The sequence below is a fragment of the Cherax quadricarinatus genome, unplaced genomic scaffold (genome assembly GCF_038502225.1).
Source record: "Cherax quadricarinatus isolate ZL_2023a unplaced genomic scaffold, ASM3850222v1 Contig463, whole genome shotgun sequence".
Taxonomy (NCBI): domain Eukaryota; kingdom Metazoa; phylum Arthropoda; class Malacostraca; order Decapoda; family Parastacidae; genus Cherax; species Cherax quadricarinatus.
This window is the reverse complement of record NW_027195489.1, coordinates 106,855-129,835: the sequence shown is the minus strand read 5'-3', so window position 1 is coordinate 129,835 and position 22,981 is coordinate 106,855. Positions and strand designations below refer to the sequence as shown.

The window sequence follows — 22,981 nt, the reverse complement described above, 5'->3', positions numbered from 1 at the left end:
ATGGGCTTGTGTACCAGTTATCGGTATATAATGTATGGCCCTTACCAAGATAAGGTGCCATCATGTTTCTCACTACGTCACCTGATATACCCAATAACATCTTGGTATCTTTCAATGTTTTACTACCCGTGTATACAACAATATCCAACACCAGGCCACTGTCACAATCACAGAGTACAAACAATTTTATACCAAAGCGGTTCCTCTTGCTCGGTATATACTGCTTGAATGACAGTCTACCTTTGAACAAAATCAAAGACTCGTCAATTACAAGATTCTTGAATGGATAAAAGTATATCCTGAACTTTTGTTTGAGATACATGAAAACATTTCTAATCTTGTATAACCTGTCACTTCTGTCAGGCCTGGTTTTGTCAGAGAAGTGCAACATACGTAACAGTAAGATAAACCTGTTCACTGGTATTATTTCACTGAAGGATGGGGTACAAATTAGCCGATCTGTGGACCAGTATGCTTTTATATTATGCTTATAGACGTGAGGCATAAGCATTATTGTTGCAAAAAGCAAATACATTTCTGCAACAGTCGTCTCTTTCCACCTGTGTAGTCTTGACTGTGGTGATAAGATCGTATTTGCCATGGTGTACTGAAAATACTTATTACTTTCCCTGACAATAATTTCCATCAATGGCTGGTCAAAGAATAATTCAAAGAATTCCAGTTCATTGGCCGTGGTTCCAAGGGGACAGGTAGGTAGAATTCCACTTTGCGAGTCATCAAAGTGGTGAGGGCTGGGAACAAAATTGGGATTTTGCTGCCAATCCCAGATACGGTTTGCTGGTGGATACTGGACATCATAGGCTGGTTGTACGGGTGGTTGTGGCGGGCTGGTGGGTGACGCTCCGCTTTGTCCTTGAACTGACGAGTCAGCAGCGTGGGTTCCCGCGTGGCACAGCGAGTCACGCATGGCGGTGCCACTACCACCACCAGCCCCACTAACACCATCCACTGATGTCTGTGGCCCATCCATGCCAAGTGTAGCCACATCATCCTCACTATCACTACCTAAAACGGGTGTAGGGCCACGGGATGTACTCCGGGATGTACTCCGGGATGTACTCCGGGATGTACTGGGCACAGCATAGGGTACACTACCCGAGCGCATGCGGCGGCGAACATACCGACGCTTCACTGGTGAATATGTTTCCTCACTATCACTACTCGAATGATCGTCGAGCGCAATAAAATCACAATCCACGTCAGAATCATCGTCATTACTGAAGTCAGAGGCCAGGCCACGGGAAAATATTAGTTTTCTCTTACGTTTAGGAACACCCGACGGTGAGTCACGAGTGCCCACACCAGAGGTAGAAGGTCGAGGATCGTCGGGGTTTTCTGCACTATTATCGATATCCTGGTCATTATTTTCGGTCACTAACTTATCAAAGCCGTAGAATTCGTCTTCATTTCCACTTCCATCAGTGTCAGAACTATCAGACAGGAAGAGGAGAGTCCCAATTTTCCGGGGAGTGAGAGCTGACTTGCGACGAGGCATGGTGAACAAGGGTGACTGAGCCGGCGTTCCCACAATGCTATGCAGGCGCCTAGATTTTTTGTTTACGGCGCACACCCACGGCGCAGACCCATTCTCTCATATGTAGGCCTATGAGCGCTTTCGCGCTAAATTTGACGGCGCTAGAATTTTGGCATAGATCTACGGTTTGGACACTCACCGACCAGCCGTAGATCTACGGGACGGACCCTGAAAGGGTTAAGACAGTTCCAGTAGCGAGAGTGAAGTAGAATATTCTCCAGTGAAGTGTCAGTATATATGACGGTATATGCACTCTGGTAGTGTGCCATATGCTATTCCAAGGGGAAGGAGTACATCTCGGAGTACATCCCATGGCTGCACAACAGGAACAGGTAGTGAAAATGAAGATGATAGTGTTGCAATTGGGTTGGAAAATGTGCATGCATCTGTTGGTGGTAGTGGTGGTGCCAGCCGTGAGACACAAGCAGTGGGCCATGATGCCACCCATGCCGCTGACTCAGCAGAACTACAACGAAGGCCACCATTCCCCACCCATAACACCAACCTCCACAAACACCTATCAATATCCAGTATCCACCAGCAACCTCACCTGGGATTGGCAGGAAGCTGCCAAATTTGTTCCCAATCCCCATCACTTTGATGAAAGTTGAAGTGGAATACGGCCATCTTGTACACTTGGGAACAATGCCACTGAACTGGAATGTTTCGAGTTATTCTTTGACAAGCCCCTGGTGGAAATTATTGTCAGGGAAAGCAACAGATACTTCAAGTACACCATAGCAAACACAATACTTTCACCAAACTCATGCCTATGCCAGTGGAAGTAGACAACTGTGGCTGAGATGTATCATTTGTTTGCCACAATAACGCTTATGCCATATGTGTACAAGCACAGTGTCAAATCATACTGGCCGACAGACCGTCTGATTGCAACCCCAAGTTTCAGTGATATGAGAGGAGTGAATTGATTTGTGCTATTACGTATGCTTCACTTCTCAGACAAAACCAGGCCTGACAGAAACGACAGGTTATATAAGATAAGGAATGTGCTTGTGTATCTGAAACAGAAATTCACTATGTACAGTGGACCCCCGCATAACGATCACCTCCCAATGCGACCAGTAATGTAAGTGTATTTATGTAAGTGCGTTTGTACGTGTATGTTTGAGGGTCTGAAATGGACTAATCTACTTCACAATATTCCTTATGGGAACAGATTCAGTCAGTACTGGCACCTGAACATACTTCTGGAATGAAAAAATATCGTTAACCGGAGGTCCACTGTATTTTTATCCCTTCAGGAAGCTTGTTATTGATGAGTCTTTGATTCTGTTCAAAGGAAGACACTAATTCACGCAGTATATACCAAGCAAGAGAAAATGCTTTGGTATAAAGTTCTTTGTGCTTTGTGATTGCTACCGTGGTCTTGTATTGGATATAACTGTGTACACTGGAAGTAATACATTGCGAGATACCAGGAAGTTACTGGGTATCTCTGGTGATGTGGTTAGAACAATGATGGAACCATATCTTGGTAAGGGGTATATATTATATACTGATAACCGGTACACAAGCCCCTTACCAAGTGATTTCTTGTGAATGAACATGACAGATGTGTGTGATGCAGTGTGGGGAAATTGTAAACATATGCCCAGGTTTGACGCTGGCACTCATAGAGGTGAGGTGCAGGCATTTGCTGGCAATGACATCATGGCATTTCGGTGGCATGAGAAACGAGATGTCACACTGTTGTCATCAGTTCACCCTAACGAAATGGCAGACAGTGGCAGGCAGCATTGAGAGAGCAATGAAGCCATTCTAAAACCTGCAGCTGTGATTGACTACACCTTCAATATGCGTTCAGTGGACAAATGTGACATGCAGATTGGATTTGCTGATTGTGTTCACAAGAGTTTTAAGTGGTACATAAAACTCTTTTTCCATATTCTGGACATTTCCATGCTCAATGCTTATAATATGTATAAGATGAGGACCAGAAACAAACCACCATATGGCAAATTTTGTTTGTCATCAGACAAATAATAATCAAGTACCAAGGAACAACACCTGCAATAGAAAACCGCCGATGAAATTATCAACAACTACCTTCTCATCTGAAGCATGGTGATCACTTCCTAACAAAACTGCCTGCTACTGCTTTCAAGAAAAAGGCTCAGAAGAGGTGTTACGTCTGTGCCCATACAAAAAAACGCCCACAACAACGCAGAGACTCGTTTTATGAGTGAGGAGTGTAAAACACCACTTTGCATGACACCATGTTTCAAAGACTTCCACAGTCTGCAGAACTTCTAGAAACATGTTCTTTGACTCTATATGTGTATATAAATATTGAAAAATAGTAATAAACAACATTTTATATTGTTTGGGTAAACAAGTTTTGTAAACAATATAATGACAACAGTGTGCAGTTATTGTGTAGTATAGAAAGAGAAAAAACTTACAAAATAGTGCTCATGTTGGTCTCACAGGCCATAAAAGTTACTTGAAAAAAATATTAAAAAATAATAGAAAAAAGTAGAAAAAAATAAAATAAACGGTTACCGGGTGACCAGCAGTTGGCGATGTTGCTGTATGCGGTTCACTTTCTGTCAACTTCATGCCTCTATATCGAATATTTTCCGACCCTGAGAACAGGTTTGGGAGAGCGCCTGCCGACTCTGAAAGGGTTAAGTGTTTATCTGTAAAGATATTCCAGATAAATCACAAGTTGTTTATAATAATTTTGTTAACTTATAATTGTGTAAACAATATGACTTCAACACAAACATCTTTAATTTTTATTATAATCATGAGTATAATAATATAATCCAACTAAGTGCTAAACCTGAAGGGGTCACAGATCACTGCAAGGTGAACTGTGCTAAAGAATGAATATACAAGAGTCAGAGACAAGTGTGCTATAGTAGTGTGTAAGAGGTAGAGTTAGCAAGGTTAGTAGGTAGTGTTGAAGGAGTGTGCATGAAGTAGAGTTAACAAGGGTAGCAGGCAGTGTTGTAGGAGTGTGTAAGATGTAGAGTTAGCAAGGTTAGTAGGTAGTGTTGAAGGAGTGTGTAAGAGGTAGAGTTAACAAGGCTAGTAGGTAGTGTTGAAGGAGTGTGTAAGAAGTAGAGTTAACAAGGGTAGCAGGCAGTGTTGTAGGAGTGTGTAAGAGGTAGAGCTAGCAAGGCTAGTAGGTAGTGTTGAAGGAGTGTGTAAGAAGTAGAGTTAACAAGGGTAGCAGGCAGTGTTGTAGGAGTGTGTAAGAGGTAGAGTTAACAAGGGTAGTAGGTAGTGTTGAAGGAGTGTGCAAGAAGTAGAGTTAACAACGGTAGCAGGCAGTGTTGTAGGAGTGTGCAAGACGTAGAGTTAGCAAGGGTAGTAGGTAGTTTTAAAAAGAAAATATACCCAAAGTTAATGTATAAGATAATTAAAAAAAAAATCATACAGGGAATGTAAACAAGTGTATTATGTAGGATATCTAGTACTGGCCAATATTCAGAATATCTGCCTGCTTAGGTGGTGTTAAGAGGTATCACCTAGACAATAATTACATAGGTGAGTATCTATGATCTACTCTATACTTTCTAAATATTGATTATGAATATATGTTCTGCATTTACGTTCTCTCTCTCTTAACCCCATAACTGTCCAAATGTAGATCTATGTTGTTACTGATAGCGCTCCAAATGTAGATCAACATTTTATTTTTCCTGCCTCCGAATTTGGCATGACTGGCCTGAGATGCCTGATCAGTATAGAATAGGTCTTAACATTCAGTGTATGCAGTATTAAAAAAATCTGGGACCACTTAGTACATTATGGGAGCACCAGTTAAATTGAGCGCCAGCTAGAGCAAACAGCGTGGCAAATACCTGGGATTCACTGATGCCATGTGGTATTAACACTCCCCTTTTAAGAAGAAAGTGATGTTGACCCTCAGTTTAGTGACTCTGTGATGGATGTGGCCACAAGTGGCCGGGGAAATATTAAAAACCTTGATAATAATCCATGTGCAACATCCTTTCAATTTCGATACCACTGGCAGTGTCATCCTGCCAGAATGTCCTATAAACTATGCCCTAAGTAAAGAGAAACAATTCTGGAACATATGTAATAAATATTTGGCAGGCTGGGTGGCCTGCTGGCTGGATGGAATGTCCCTCCAAAATCCAGACAAAGTGCTATGCTGTGCTAGTAGATGTAAGACATAATAAACCTGACTGGTAAGTACAGTGGACCTCCGGTTATTGTGATTAATGCATTCCAGAGAGTCTGACAAAAATAAAAAAATAATGAAAACCTAAATTTTTCCGCATGTGAAACAGTGGTCCTCGATAATCGTGGCGTTCGATAGTCGTCAATTTCTGAAATCGTGACATTATTTTCATCAAAACACTGGCTCACAAACCGTTGTTTGATTCGCTAATCATCGGTTGTCTGGGAAGCGTACTCACGGCTCTGAGCCACCTTGCCCTCCCTTCCCAACCAGTGTGCCATTGTTTACCAGTGAGCGACGGTCCCCTCACTTGTTCATACGAAATATTTCACAATATTCCATTCATTTTAGTGCTGGCAACTGCTAAATAAGCTACCATGGTTCCAAAGAAAGCTCTTAGTGCCAAGCCTTTGGTAAAGAAGGTGAGAAATACGACTGAATTTAAGAAAAACATCATTGAACAATATGAAAGTGGCGTATGTGTGTCCGAACTGGCCAGAATGTATAACAAACCCCACACAACCACATCTTCCATCGTGGCAAAGAAAAAGGAAATCAAGGAATTGTTGTTGCAAAGGGGGTAAATATGCTGACAAAAATGTGATCACCAGTACTCGAAGATGTTGAGAAGTTATTATTAGTGTGGATAAACGAGAAACAATTAGCAGGAGATAGTCTTATGATGTCGATTATTTGTGAAAAGGCTAGGCAGTTGCATGACAATCTGGTAAAGAAATTGCCTGCAACGAGTACTGATAATTGTGAATTTAAGGCCAGCAAAGATTGGTTTGAGAGATTTAAGAACCATAGTGGCATACACAGTGTGATAAGGCATGGTGAGGCTGCCAGTTTGGACAAAATTGCAGTTACAAAATTCCTAAGTGAATTCAAGGAATACATAGAGGCTGAAGGACTGAAACCTGAACAAGTGTTCAGTTGTGACAAAACAGACCTCTTTTGGAAGAAAATGCCAAAGAGGACCTACATTACTCAGGAAGAAAAGGGACTGCCAGGACACAAGCCTATGAAAGACAGACTGACACTCATGTTCTGTGCTAATGCTAGTGGGGATTTCAAAGTGAAGCCATTACTAGTGTACCATTCTGAAAATCCCAGAGTGTTCAGGAAAAACAATGTTATGAAGAGTAAATTGTGTGTGTTTTGGAAATCTAACAATAAGGCATAGGTCATGAGGGAAATTTTTGTTGAGTGCTTCAATGAAGTGTTTGGCCCTAGTGTGAAGAATTACCTCCTGGAAAAGAAATTTGATCTCAAGTGCCTCCTAGTATTGAACAATGCACCTGCTCATCCTCCAAACTTGGATGACCTAATTCTGGAGTTTGGGTTCATCACAGTAAAGTTCTTGCCCCCGTATACCACTCCTCTCCTCCAGGCAATGGACCAGAAGGTCATTTCAAACTTTAAAAAACTAGACCAAAGCAATGTTTCAAAGGTGCTTTAATGTGACCTCAGACATTCACTTGACCTTAAGAGATTTTTGGAAAGAACACTTCAGTATCCTCCATTGCATAAGCCTTATAGGTAAGGCTTAGGAGGGAGTGACTACCAGGACTTTGAACTCTGCTTGGAGAAAATTGTGGCCAGATTGTGTCCACAAGAGGGATTTTGAAGGGTTTGTGGCTGACCCTGATGTCAGTTGTGAAATCTATTGTGGCATTGGGGAGTTCCATGGTCTTGGATGTGAGTTTGGAGGATGTGGAAGAGTTGGTGGAGGACCACAATGAGGAGCTAACCACTGAGGAGCTGCAAGAGCTTCAGCAGGAACAGGAACAGATCGCATCTCAGAATCTTGCTGCAGAGGAGGAGGAAGAGAGATGGAAGAAGTTGCCTTCTCCAGAAATTAAGGAGATTTTTGAAATGTGGGGTAGGATGGAAAGATTATGGAGAAACATTGCCCTGAAAAGGCTGTTGCAAGCCATATCGGCAACTTGTACAGTGACAGAGTCTTGGTCCTTTTTAGGGAAGTTTTAAAGAGACGCCAGAAACAGAGCTCTCTGGACACTTTTTTTGCAAGACAGGACTCCAGTGACTCTGAAGCTAGTCCTAGTAGCATTAAGAAACAGAGAAGTAACCCCAGAAAAGCACTTGGTACCTGAGGTGTTGATGGAAGGAGATTCCCCTTCCAAACAGTAACTAATCCAATCTCACTCCTCCTCTAGTCTTCCATACACTAAGAAAAATTGCCAATAAAGGTAAGTGTGATGCTGTTAATGTTTCATTCATCATGTCCCATTGTATTGTCTATGTACTACATCTATATTTCATGTAAAAAAGTTTTTTGTTTTAATACTTCTGGGTGTCAGGAACAGATTAATTGTATTTACATTATTTCTTATGGGGAAAATTGATTTGAAAATCGTCAATTTCGATAATTGTCACACTTCCAGGAATGGATTACTGACGAAAAATGAGGGACCACTGTAATGTAAATCCAATTAATCCATTCCAGACACCCATAAGTATTAACCCTTTGAGGGTTTTGGTCGTACTAGTACATCTTACGCGTAGGGGTTTTTGTCGTACTAGTACGCATAAATTCTAGCGGCCTCAAATCTCACAGGAAAAGGCTGATAAGCCTAGATGTGAGAGAATGGGTCTGTGTGGTGGGTGTGCACAGTAGGAAAAAAATCTGGGACCCAGTGGTGCATTGTGGGAATGCCATCATAGTACACAATTTCCACGTGCCCTGTGGTAAGAAGTTCCTCACTCCTCGGCGAATTGGGACACTTTTGTTCCCCAGTGACAGTTCTAATACAGATGGAAGTGACAGTGAAGATGAGTTTCAAAGTTCTGGTGAGGTTTTGACCGAAACTAATGACCATAATATGGGTAATAGTGAGGAAAACCCAGACAACCCACAGCCTTCCACCTCTGGTGCTGGGCCATCTTGTTCACGTTCAGTTGTACCAGAATCAAAGAGGAAACTCCTATTTTCCAAAATCCCAGACTCAGATGTGAGCATTGGTGATGATAGTGATAGTGATTATGAACTACAAGCTCTTCAAACTTGTTCCAAGAATGGAGGAGGAGGAGGAGGCAGAGGAGGAGGAGGCAGAGGAGGAGGAGGCAAGAGGAGGAGGAGGCAAGAGGAGGAGGAGGCAAGAGGAGGAGGAGGCAAGAGGAGGAGGAGGCAGAGGAGGAGGAGGAGGAGGAAGAAGAAGAGGAGGAGGAGGAGGAGGAGGAAGAAGAGGAGGAGGAGGAAGAAGAAGAAGAGGAGGAGGAGGAAGAAGAAGAATACGTAATGATAACAATAATACATAATAATAATAATACATAATAATAATAATACATAATAATAATACATAATAATAATAATAGGTAATAATAAATGTTCACCCATGACAGTAACAAGATAAGGGGAGATAACATCTGATAAGTGCTGACGTTTGATGAGGGTAAATGAGGGTAGAGCTGATGCCAAAAGATGAGATAAACATCTCCCTCCCTTTGTTTTTGCTGGTATACTAACATTTCTGTCTGTCTATTTGCCTGTCTGTCAAGCTCCCTGTCTATCTGTCTATCCGTCTAGCTCTCTGTCTCAGAGAGCCACAAGACTGTGTCATCACTTTTACTCACATCTTCAAGCAGAGTATAGCACTTTGTCTGGATTTCTTGGGTTATCCTAGGTAATTTATACTATGTATACTTGTATTTATGTGTACATGTGAGACAGAGATAGACAGACAGATAGAAAGAGAGAGACAGATTGAAAGAGATAGAATGAGGGAGAAAGATAAAACACCATTGTGTATGACACCATGTTTCAGAGTTCCACAAGCTGCAGAACTAATAGGAATATGTTCAGTGACTGTATATTGGTATATATATTATAGAACAATAATAATAAACAATGTTTTGTATTGTTTGTTTTTGTAAACAAGTTTTGTAAACAATATATTGATAATTATGTTTGTGTGCTTATTGTGTTGTATACAACGAGTGTATATATGTACATTGCACCTTACTTTGGTCTCATAGGCCACATAAGTTATGTGAAAAAATAAAATAGTGAAAAAAACAACAAACCTTCAAATACAAGTAAACTAAAGTTTACCGGGTGAGCGGCAGTCACTGCTGTTGCCATACGCGGCTCATTTTCTGCAAACTTCATGCATCCATATCTCCGTAAGTATTGATGGTAAATTTTTTTTGTTTATCCTATAATGTTTAGAAAAAAAAACTATTTTTTCATAAGAAAAAATAATTTTTTTTTTTTTGAAATTTGGCTGACCCTGAGAACGAGTTTCGGAGAGGGCCTGTCGACCCTCAAAGGGTTAACAGAAGATAAAATTTTTTAGAGATTAAATATAGATTTACATACAGAAAACAATGACAAATAAATAAAAAGCACTAATAAAATGTATAAATGAACATTTAACATCACACTCACCTTTATTGAAGGCTCTTGTTGGTGTATGGAAGACAGGAAGGAGGGGAGAGGGAGGACTGATTATTGTTTGAAAGGGAAATCCTCTCCCATAAAGACTTCAAGTACCAAGTCCTTATCCAGGGTTATTTACCTTTGTTTTTTAATGGCACTAGGACCAGCTTGAGAGTCACTGGACCCCTGTCGCTTAAAATTTTTTTCCAGAGAGCTCTGTTTCTAGCATTTCTTTCAGATTTGCCTAAAATGGGACAAGGCATTGTCACTGAACATGTTGCAGACATGGCTTGCAACAGCTTTGTTAGGGTGATGTTCCTCCACAAACATTTGCACCTCACTCCAATTTGTACAAATGTCCTTAATCACTGAAGAAGGCACCTTATCCCCTCTCTTTTCCTCCTACTCTGAAGTAATTTTCTTAACTGTGATCTGTTGCTGTTGCAGATGAAGCTCTTGCAGCTCTTCAGTGGTTAGCTATTCACTGTGGTCCTCCACCAACTCTTCCACATCCTGGCAACTCATACCCCAGGGACTTCCCCAATGCCACAACAGATTCCACAACAGGCAGAGGGTCATCAGGGTGAGCCCAAAACCCTTCAAAATCCTTCTTTTGGTCACATTCTGGCTACAATTTTCTCCAAGCAGAGTTCATCATCCTGGAAGTCACTCCCTGCCAAGTCTTATCTATAAGGGTTATGCAATTGAGGATATTGAAGCGATCCCTATAGAACTCTCTTAGGGTCAATTCAGTGCCCGAGGTCATGTCAAAGCACCTTTGAAAAATTGCTTTGGTGTAGAGTTTTTTGAAGCTTGAAATAATCTGCTGGTACTTGGGCTGGATGAGAGGAGTGGTATTCGGGGGCAAGAACTTCAGTGTGATGAAACTAAACTCCTCCAACAATTGATCATCCAAGTCTGGAGGATGAACAGGAGCATTGTCCATTACCAGGGGGCACCTGAGTGGCAATTTATTATCCAGGAGGTATTTCTTCATGCTTTATTGAACCAATAAAGGTAAATTTAGCTTGTGACCCATGCCTTATTGTTAGCCTTCCACATCACACACAATTTAGTCTTGATCACACTGCTTTTCTTGAACACTCTGGGATTTTCAGAGATATACCAGTAAAGGCTTCACTTTTAAATCCCCACTAGCATTACCACAGAACAAGAGAGTTAGTCTGTCTTTCATAGGCTTGTGTCCTGGCAATGCCTTTTCCTCCTGCATGATATAGGTCCTGTTTGGCATTTTTTCCAAAAGAGGCCTGTTTCGTCACAATTGAACACTTGGGAGAGGAATCCTTCAGCCTCTACATACTACTTGAATTCATGCACAAATTTTTCAGCTGCACGTTTGTCTGAATTTACAGCCTCGCCATGCCTTACAACAGTGTATATGCCACACTACACTTCTTGAATTTTTTGAGGTAGCCTGTCTTTCACAGGCTTATGTCCTAGGAGTGCCTTTTCCTCCTGAGTAATGTAGGTCCTGCTTGGCATTTTCTTCCAAAACAGGCCTGTTTCGTCGCAATTAAACACTTGTTCAGGTTTAAATTTTTCACTGTCTATGTAATCCTTGAATTCCTTCACATATTTTTCAGCTGCTTTTTGATCCGAACTGGCAGCCTCACCATGCCTAATCACACTATGTATGCTACGATTCTTAAATCTTTCAAACCAACCTTTGCTGGCCTTAAATTCACTCACATCAGCACTAGTTGCAGGCAATTTCTTTACCAAATCGTCATGCAACTGCCTAGCCTTTTCACAAATAATCGCTTGAGAGATGCTATCTCCTGCTATCTGTTTTTCATTTATCCACACCAATAACAGTCTCTCAACATCTTCTAACACTTGTGTCGCACCTTTTGCAAGAACAGTTTCCTTGATTGCCATTTTCCAGGTCACTATAGTAGAGATGGTTGATTGGGGTTTAAAATACAACCAGGCCAGCTCCGACACACGCACTCCACTTTTGTACTTTGCAATTATCTCTTTCTTCATTTCAATAGTCATTAGCACCTTTTTTCTCGAAGGGTTGGCACTAGAAGCTTTCTTGGGGCCCATGGTGACTTATTTTGCAGAAACAAGCACCAAAAACAGTGATAATATGGAATGTACTGAATGTATCCTTAGATGCGCGCACACTGCCTGGCTTATAAACACTGGCACACACTGGGCAGTTCAGGCCACATGTGGACACATCTCGTACGAATCGCATCGAATACCGGGTTTTCGATCGGATACCGAGGCGAAATTTTTGCATTAAAATGCATCGAAAACTGAATTTATAGGATACTGATGCCATCGAATACCGGGGGTCCATTTTATATTGGTTAAAAGCTTCACTTTTAACCAATTCAGGTGTAACATGTTGTTTTAAATCCTCACCATTCTTTTAAGTACCTTACACTTATCATGGAGAGCGATTTATCGAGCAGTGGTTAATGTCAGCTTGGGTCATCTGGCAACTACAGAGACAGTGCTGAAAAAAACGAACTTCACATGAGTTCTGGGACGTCACTTTTTATCTACATATCTGAGTATAGCCAACCCCAGGCAACTACCCCTCATCTTTGCAGTGGTGAAGGACCTGCATTCCTATCATCTTGATGGATTATTCAAGGCTAGAGACACTGTGATGAACTAGTCACTGGGTTGTCACTCAACAGCTATGAACCACTCCCCACATCAGCAACGACTACAATTTCTGCAAGGCGCGGTGTCAACAACATCAACTAAGACATCCCAGTCTAACTGTACATATTAGCATTGAATTCAAATATCATTTTTTTATTTCATTTCTCATTTTTCTTTCACGTAGGTTAAAAGTTCATATTTAATTTTTTTATATTTTCAATTATAATAATAAAGTGTTTTTATTTGTATGTTGTTCTTTTTCTATTCATTAATTTTCCTGAGGAGGAGCCAGCCTTGGTAATACTTACTGAAGTTGTTACAGGGCTGAGTAAGCCTTCACAAGTAGCGACCTTGCCAGGATCAACTCGACTGAATCAAGATTCAACTCCATCTCGAATCTACCATTGGAACTTCAGCGCTGCATACCACACACGGTTACCACCAGCCATGAGTAATCATTCTCTATGGTAGGACTACAGTACAGGTATTTAAAAGATTTGGTGATTGTTATAGTCTCAATTTATTGTAAGTCAAGTCAAGGCAGGATATACTAGTTAATTCTGCCACCTTTTGTTTTGGAGCTTGGAGTAATTTGGAGGAATAGACTCTAGGGACCCGAGATTTTTCAGTGACAAATTGTTTCATAGAGCTCTATTTATTATATCAAGGGAACTGTTGTAGGACACTCTTGATTTGTTGGTGAGAAGATTGGATGGTCAAGGGACCCCATTCAACTTACTGTTTGGTTGGAGCCTGCATAGAACCCTCTGTTTTCATTCATACATACTGTTTAATCGAAGCAGGGATCGAACCCTCCGATTTATTTACAGTTTGTGTGGAGCAGGAATTGACCCCTCTGTTTTCTTTGATAACCGTTTCATTTTCCCCTGGTAGTTTAAGTTATTCTTCCAAGTATGGAGGAATACCAGTTTTGGATGAACGCTAGGAGTAAGTTAGCAATAACGGGGAAAAATTTAGAAGATTTCATTAGCACTAAGATCCAGGAAAGAATTGAAAGAGAAAGAACAGAGAGAGAAGAGAGACAGAAAGAAAGAGGAGAAAGAGAGAGAAAGAACTGAGAGAGAGGAGAAAAAGGAGAGAGAAAGAATCAAGAGGAGAAAAAGGAGAGAGATCAAATTGAAAGAGAAAACCAAGAAAGACAATTAGAAAGAGAAAGAGAAGACAAAAAGGAGCATGATAGACTTAATCATGAGGAGAGAGCTAAAGTACATGAGGAACAAGCTAAAATACATGAGGAACAAGCTAAATTGAGAGAACTTGAGGAAAGAGCAAAAGATAGAGAACTTGAGGAAAAAGCTAGTGAATATGAGTTAAGAGAGAGAGAAAAAGATCGTGAGGTACAGAAAGCACGCCTTGAATTAGAAAATAAAGTTACCTTTTCACAACAGCAATTAGAGGAAGGAGTAATTGAGCATCATACAGCTAGTGCACATAGTGCAACACCTATTTTACCTCCCTTCACAGAGGGTGAAGACATAACTTCATACATTATTAGGTTTGAAAATACCGCTACCCTCTGTGAATGGCCATCTGACACCTGGGCTACCAGGTTAGGTATGTTATTTTCCAGTACAGCTTTGAATATCTATGCAACTTTGTTGCAGGATATATGTAATTATAACCTACTTAAGAAAGCAATCCTTAAAGCATACCAAAAGACCACAAATTCTTATAGGAAAGATTTCAGGTATGCCACCTTACAGCATGGCCAAAACTTTCAGCAGTTACAGGTAACACTCTTTCGTTTGTTCAGCTTTTGGATAGAGAGCTTAGGAATTGATCACAGTTATGAATTTCTTAGAGACTTCATGGTTGCTGACTAGTTCCTGACAGCTCTTCCCCACCAGATACGAACATTCATTAGAGAACGTAATCTGATTAAAGCTGAGGAAGTTGCTGAGGCCGCTGACCTGTATGCTGAGGCTCACAATTCCTATAAAGACCTAAAGGGATCGAACCCTAAGGGCAAGGATTCACCAGATCTTAAGAAATCAAACCCTCTAGTAGAAAGTAAAATGACGTCTTTTATTCCAGTTTGTCATTTATGTAGTGTTAAGGGACATAAACATCCCAATTGTCCTTCTAAGAAGGTGCAAAAAGTTGGAAGATGTTTTAAAAACTGTAATGACCAGGCACCCTTCTGTTTGGGAACAGTTAACGGACTTAATGTATCTACCATTTTATGAGACATTGGATGCACATGTATAGTCATTTCTGATAAGCTGTTCCCTAATCTTAAAGAAACTCATGCCTCTGCTATCCTTTCAGACTACTTGGGCCGTACAGACACTTTTCCTACCATCCACGATTTGTTTACTTTTGAAGTTTGGTAAAAATCGAACATTGTTACATTAGGTCTAAATGGTTCACAGGTTGGTCCGAAGCCGTACTAGCTCCCATCACCTCTTGCTCTGTACTAATTGGTAATGTAAAAGGTGCCATTCATCTTTCTGAGGTTAACCTTTCATCACCAAAGATGGACATAAGTTTTTCAGCTCCTCTTCTTGTAAAGTCAGAAAAGCCCCTCAACAGTTCGAATGAGTCACTGTCTCGTGATATTCATTTGGGGTTAGTAACCAGTGATACTACTCTCGAAAGGGAGGGAGTAGGATCACCAGTTCACTTGCTAGATGAAAGTGAGGATATTGCCTTCAATACTATGTCTTGACTAGGGCTCAGACCAAAGCCCAGGCTTCTCCTATTGTCCATCCTTTGATTTTCCCTGACTTTAAGCCTTCAGATATATCTAAGGACTCCTATGTCAATTTACAAGGGCTATACAGTGCTGCAGGGCAGGAAGGAAGCGAGGGTATCAGGTGGCAAAAGGGAGATGGATGAGTAATAGGTTATGGAGAACAGCGGGGCAGTGGATGGTGAAAGGGTAGAGGGCAGCAAGAGAGTGAGGCAGAAAGAGCTGAGGGGAGTGTGAAAGGTATCATCATTAGAGTTTAAGTAAATTAGTCATTGTCAAGAAGTCAATGAGAGAGTCAGGATTAGAGGAGGGTCCATCAGCAAGAAGGGAAGGTAAAGAAAGAGTAGTAGAGTGGAGACGACATTGGAGGTAAATTCTGCGTGCTTGTTGATAGAGAGGGCAGTCTAACAGAATGTGGCTAATTGATACTGGAACTTGACACTGCTCACAGAGAGGAACAGGGTGCCTCTCCATGAGATACCCATGAGTAAGACGAGTGTGGCCAATGTGAAGACAGGAGAGAGTAGTCTCCCAACCTCGGCACTGATGACAAGACGGCCAGTAACCAATGCTCGGTTTAATAGAATGAAGTTTGTTACCAAGTAAAGTTCACCAACGTTGTTGCCAACGGGTGTGAAGGTGGGTAGCTATTACAGCAAAATAGTCTGGAAATGGAACACCTCTATATGAAATTGGTAGATCATGTACTGCTGACCGCGCAGCAGTGTCTGCCTGTTCATTGCCCTGTACGTCAACATGACCAGGGACCCAACAAAAAACAATATCTTTATGCTTGGCAGAGATACGGCGTAGCCAAAGTTGGATATGGAGAACTAGGGGGTCAGGTGTATCAAATATCCATAAAGCCTGTAGAGCACTAAGGGAGTCTGAGACAACCACAAATGATGACACAGGCATAGATGCGATACGAATAAGTGCTGCAAGAATGGCATACAATTCAGCAGTAAAAATGTTACCCAAAGAGAGTAAATGCCCTCGCATGACGCTGTCCGGAAACACTGCTGCGAATCCGACACAATCAGAAGACTTAGAGCCATTTGTGTACACTGTGATGGCATGAGAATGAGAGTGGAAGTGGTCAAGAAAAAGAAAGCGGGAAGCCACTGTAGGCAGTTGGGCTTTCGTGCAAGGGAGTGAGAAAGAACAGACCCGAACAGCTGGAACTTCCCAGGGGGGTACAGAAAAGTGAGATGCTACATGAACATATAAAGGTGGTAACTGAAGGAAAGACAAGAGATAATGTAGGTGGAGAGAAGGGATGGAGCAAACAGGAGCGGCGAACAAATAAAGAATGTCTATTAATATCGGTGACCATTCAATAAATGGAAGGATTGCGGAGATCGTGAGAGCATACAAAGTAGTGAAGGCAATGGGCATCATGGCAATCAGACAAGGATGGAACATTCGCTTCTGCATACAGGCTCTCAACGGGGAAGAGCGAAAAGCACCAAGGCATAAATGTAATCCATGGTGATGGATGGGGTTAAGGCTAGAGAGAGTAGCAGGAGAGGCCGCTGAATAGATCTGGTCACCATAATCGAGTTTCAATAAAATGAGGGCTGAATGTAGGAGAAGGAGAGTTCGACGATCAGCTCCCCATGAAAGATGAGCAAGGGTTAAGAAGGTTCAGCCGGCTGTGACAAGTTGCCTTCAGAGAGGTAATGTGAGGTTTCCAGGACAACCTACGGTCAAAGAGAAGGCCTAGAAACCTGACTGTATCACGTTCAGAGATATGGGAGCCATAGAGGTACAAAGGATGATCGGAGATGACAGAGCATCTAGTGAAAGTAATTTGGTGAGTTTTGGTACTGGAAAATTTAAACCCATGCATGGTGGCCCAACTGGAAACACGGTCGACCACATGCTGGAGAGAAACTGTAATGAGGTGACAATCAGCGCCTGCACAAGCAATGGCAAAGTCATCAACATAGAGTGATGACCAAATATTGGATGGAAAAACAGAGGCTAAATCATTTATAGCAAGGAGAAAAAGTGTTGTGCTCAGAACACATCCCTGAGGGACACCTTCAGCTTGGACAAAGTCCAGTGAGAGCACATTATTGACTCGAACACGAAAATGTCTGTCAGTTAAAAAGTTCGTAAGGAAGGATGGTAGATTGCCTCGGAGGCCTAAGGAGTGGGCTTGGGCCAAAATATTATACCTCCAAGTTGTGTCATATGCCTTCTCAAGGTCAAAAAATATGGCAATAACTGAGTGGTTATTTCCAAAGGCATTACGAACATACATATCTAAGCATAGTAAGGGGTCTATGGTAGATTGGCCCTTACGAAAGCCATATTGACTGGTGGAGAGACTGTTGTGTGTCTTTAAATACCATATTAAAAGTCGATTTACCAGACGTTCCATCACTTTATAAACTGGACTAGTAAGAGCAATGGGACGATAATGGGAGGCATGATGTCCCGTAGTACTAGGCTTGGGGAAAGGGAGAACAATGGCAGAATTCCACAGCTGGGGAAGAACTCCTTGTGACCAAATAAGATTGAAGAGGTGTATGAGAACTACAAGGACTGACTGATGTAAATGTTGAAACATCCGAATATGAATGTCATCAGGCACAGCTGCCAATGATCGGCAAGCTGAGAGTGTTGCCTCCAGTTCCAGAAGTCTCTGGCAGACTTTGAAGAAAGAAACGAGGGGCGTAGATGGAGCCCCCGGGAAATACGGACCAGATGAGTGCAATGGCAATGTCAAGAGGGTTTGCTATATCAACACCAGAGACCCATAGAACAGGAGCCAGGACAGGAGAGTATTTACCACTCAATTTCCTCACTTTTATCCAGACTGCACTCATAGAGGAAGCAGAGGTGATGGTGGAAACATAATCTTGCCAGCAAGTGCATTTAGCGTCATGGATGACACGGTGAGCGACCGCACGCTTCTGCTTAAAATCAAGAAGTCTCTCATCAGTTCTATTGTACTGGTACCTGCCCCATGCAGCGCGATTCAAACTTACTGCATGAGCACAAGCAGGAAACCACCAAGGCACGAGCACAAGCAGGAAACCACCAAGGCACGCACTTCTGAGAATGCCTGCCTGAGGTTTGGGGTATAGAATGAGAAGCTGTGGTTAAAACTGATGTCGAGAAGAAGTGTAGGAGCTCATCAATGGAGGATGAAGAAGGAACCACACTAAAAGCAGTGAGTTGCGAGTAAAGGTCCCAATTTGCCCGATCAAATTGCCAGCGAGGGCTATGGAAAGGTGGTGAATATGAAGGAGAAGTAAGAATGATTGGAAAATGATCGCTGCCATGTAAGTCTGGTAGAACAGACCAGGCGAAGTCTAGTGCAATGGAGGAAGAGCAGACTGACAAATCGATGCAAGAGAGAGCATGAGTACGAGGATCAAAATGGGTGGGAGTACCCGTATTTAACCCTTAAACTGTCCAAACGTAGATCTACTTTCACTCGCGTGGCGCTCCGAATATTTTGAAAAATAAAAAAAATTTTTTTTTTCTTTTAAAATGAAGAGCACATTTTTCTACATGTTATAGAATTAAAAAAAAAATTTAGGGTCAGTATTTACCGAGATACAAGACTGTGAAGTTGGCTCTGGATGCTCACCTGATGGCAACATGGAGTCCTACCACTTGCAGAAGTATTGCCAATATACCTTTTTTGTTTTATTTTAATTTATATATTTTTTATGTTCTGATAATTACAATTTATAATAGTTCTTGTAATTTCATGGCCAATCTTTGTTCTGACACTATTATTAGGTACTGAAATAGTGCTCAAATAATCACAATCACATTGACAGGTGAACATTTACACCTGCCTGGGTTATTTACTATTGTCTAGAAATACATACAAAATATTTACAGGTCTCAGCAATGTTTTAGATACCCTGGCATATACCTTGATGCATGTTGTTATGATAGGCATCCCTATACTGTTGACAGCCCGGTGACATTTGATAAATGCGCACTGCTCCAGCTAACCCTCACTGTATTTGTTATCACTGTTACAAACATGTCTTGTCTCTCTGTCTATTTATATATCTGTCTATCTGTCTGTCTATCTGCCTGTCTGTCTGTCTGTCTGTCTGTCTATCTGTCTGTCTGCCTGTCTGTATGCCTATCTATCTGTCTCTGTCTGCCTGTCTGTCTGTCTCTGCTTATCTGTCTGCCTGTCTGCCTGGAGTATAGGAAATCAAACTCCTTGAAGAATTGTGTTATGACATCTGTTATCAGCTCGGTGACATTTGATAAATGGGTGCTCCAGGGAGCCCTGGCTTTGTTTTTACTGATACACACAAACATGTTTCTGTCTATCTGTCTGCCTGTCTGTCTATCTTTGCCTGGAATTTTTTATTATCCTAGGTAATTTACACTATGCATAATAACTGTACTTATGTGTACATGTGAGGCAGAGATATAGATAGAGATACAGATAGACAGAGATACAGATAGACAGATATATGGATAGACAGATATATAGATAGACAGAGATATAGACAGATAGAGATATAGACTGATAGAGATACAGACAGATAGAGATATAGACAGAGAGACAGCCAAAGACAGCCAAAGCAAGCCAGCCGGTCAGCCTGCCGAATGCATAAGAACATAAGAAAGAGGGAATACTGCAACAGGCCTACTGGCCCATGCAAGGCAGGTACATGTCACACTCCCCCCCGGCTTAGACAAATGACCCACCTAGTCAGGTCACATCCATTGACTAGCACAAGCTAGTAAGGTCCAACTCACACCCACCCACACTCACTCATGTACAGTGGTCCCTCGCTTTTCGTAGTTCTCGGCAATCGTAAATTTTGCCAATCATAGGGATATTTTTGTATGAACATGGACTCGCTTTTCATAGGTTGACTCGCGAATAGTAGTTCGTCTGGGACGCGTACACACGGTGTGAGCCGGGGCTGCCTCCCTACCCAGCCAGTCTGGCATTGTTTACCAGTGAGTGAAGGTCCCCTCAAGTGCTCCTACAAAATATTCCATAATATTCCACTCATTTTAGTGCTTGCAATTACTAAATAAGCTACCATGGCTCCAAAGAAAGCTCCTAGTGCCAAGCCTGTGGTAAAGAAGGTGAGAAATATGTACAGTGACAAAGTCTTGGGCCGTTTTAGGGAAGTGTTAAAGAGATGCCAGAAACAGAGCTCTCTCCACAGTTACTTTGTGAGACAGGACTAGAGTGACTCTCAAGGTGGTCCTAGTGGCATTAAGAAACAGAGAAGAGAAGCAACCCCAGAGAAGCAATTGGTACCTGAGGTGTTGCTGGAAGGGGATTCCCCTTCCAAACTGTAAACAATCCAATCTCTCTCCTCCTCCAGTCTCCCATACACTAAGAAGAATCTCCAATAAAGGTAAGTGTTATGCTGTTAATGTTTCATTCATCATTTCCCATTGTATTGTTCATGTACTATATGTATATTTCATGTAAAAAAAATTTTTTGTTTTAATACTTCTGGGTGTCAGGAATGGATTAATTGTATTTACATTATTTCTTATGGGGAAAATTGACTCGCAAATCATAAATTTCGTTTATAGTAGCTCCTCCAGGAACGGATTAATTATGAAAAACGAGGGACCACTGTATTTATCTAACCTATTTTTACTTTCCTCTTAAAATGGGAGTGTTAATGCTACATGGCATCAGTGAATCCCTGGTGTTTGCCACGCTATCTGCTCTAGCTGGCGCTCAATTGAATTGGTGCTCCCACATGGTACTAAGTGCCCCCAGATTTTTTAATAGTGCACACACTGAGTGCACAGGCCCATTCTTTCATGTCTAGGCAACTCAAGCCTATTGTGCCAAATTTTAAGGGTTAAAACATGGAGGGGGGTGAGAGGCGAGAAAAGCCTCCAACTGGATGCCACATGAGTCACAATGAGACTCCCAGAGGAAATGGTGGGCATTAAAACTGCCAAGTAACAGAAGTGGTGGTGGTAAAGATGAAGCAAGAAAGGCAAAATCTGGGATAGAAAATGCCCAAGAAGGAGATAGATATAAAGAACATATTGTAAACCACATATTCAAGTGGATATGGGCTGCAGTGTAATGCAGCGAAGTATGGACAAATAGTTGACAGTATGGAATATAATTGCGTAGAAGAAGGGCACTTTCATTAAAGGTCCTATCTGAAAAAGGATCCGAAGAAGACAATAAATTATAGCCTGAGATACGTTGGAAAACAGCTGATTGTAATTTTGGTTCTTGTAAGCAAACACCAACAGGGGAAAACCTGGAAAGCAACATCTGAAGCTCACCCCAATTACCCATGAGGCCGCGGATACTCCACTGTAAATAGGCCATGATTGGCAATGAGGAAAATACCAGGTATCCTTAGGGAAGGGCACCTACAGACTAGAGGGGTTAGAAAAGTCAATGTGCGGTGGCATCGGAAGACGTTCAAGCAGCGAAGGAACAGAGCGTTGCGAAGAATGGAGTTGTGGAGATGGAGGAGAGGGAAGAGAAGGAACAGGAGGTGGATCAGTGTCCACTGAAGGTTTAGTCTCTGCAATATATTCTGAAGTGGCTTCAAGTGTTTCTGAATTCAAAGATATATGAGAGACAATATTGGAGGTAGAAGGAGGAGGGTGGGTAAAGATTGGGACAGTAATAGACTGTACCAAAGTAGGGGGGGAGACAAAAGAGTGTAGGGGACTGGAGAAGAAGTGTAGGAGGGGATAGAAGAGGTAGAAACCTGGGAGGTGGCAGAAGAGGAAGAAACTTGGGAGGGGACAGGGGTGGAAGGCACAGTACGAGGAGGAGGGTGAACCTCCACACTTGCAATAGAGCCAGAGAGAGGGGAAGAACTAGGCACAGAGACTGGAAAGGTAAAATGCAGAAGTGGAAGAAGGAAAGGAGGGGGCAAAGATTTGAGCAATGGGGATTTTTTGGACTTCTGAGAAGTAGAGGGGCGATTGGTATAAGGTGTCGTACAAGGTCTTGTCTATACCGGGGCTTGTGAGGAAGGACGCAAAGATGTGAGAACAGACTGAGGTGTTGTAGTAGGAACGTCAGAGCCCAGGTCAGCAAAAAGAATTAGATACTGGAGTGGCTATTGGAGGGGTAACCACAGAGGAGGCTGCAGAAGATGGGACCCCAGAAGTGGGGGTACGTTTTGAAACATGAGAATAAGAAACACAGGGTAGTCTCCCTTGGAGGTGGAGATGAAAAACTGCCACAGAATAAGGGAGACCTTCTGCCTCTTTGAGGCAACGGATTTTATGCTCATTTAAGTAGACCTGGCAATGGCAAGAGTACGAAGGGTGAGCCTCATGACAAGGCAAGAGGGAGGTCGACTGCAAGATGTATTAGAATGGTCGTCAGCACCACAGACTGGGCATTCAGCTATAGATCTGCAATATTTTGCTGGGTGACCAAAACGCCAGCAATTTCTACACTGTTGTGGTGTAGGGATCACCTTTCGAACTTGTAACCAATGTTCAGCAACATAAACAAAGGACAGGAGTTCACGACTG

At 42.0% G+C, this 22,981-nt stretch overlaps 1 protein-coding gene across 1 annotated transcript in view; it reads right to left on the bottom strand.

Annotated features, from left to right (window-relative positions):
* Positions 1–22,981, bottom strand: part of LOC138851382 (zinc finger protein 84-like) — a 46,169-nt gene that overhangs the window by 5,379 nt on the left and 17,809 nt on the right. The window contains exon 2 of the mRNA XM_070080455.1: positions 4,079–4,194. The gene's annotated coding sequence lies outside the window, so the exon portion shown is untranslated. The remainder of the gene's footprint in view (positions 1–4,078; positions 4,195–22,981) is intronic.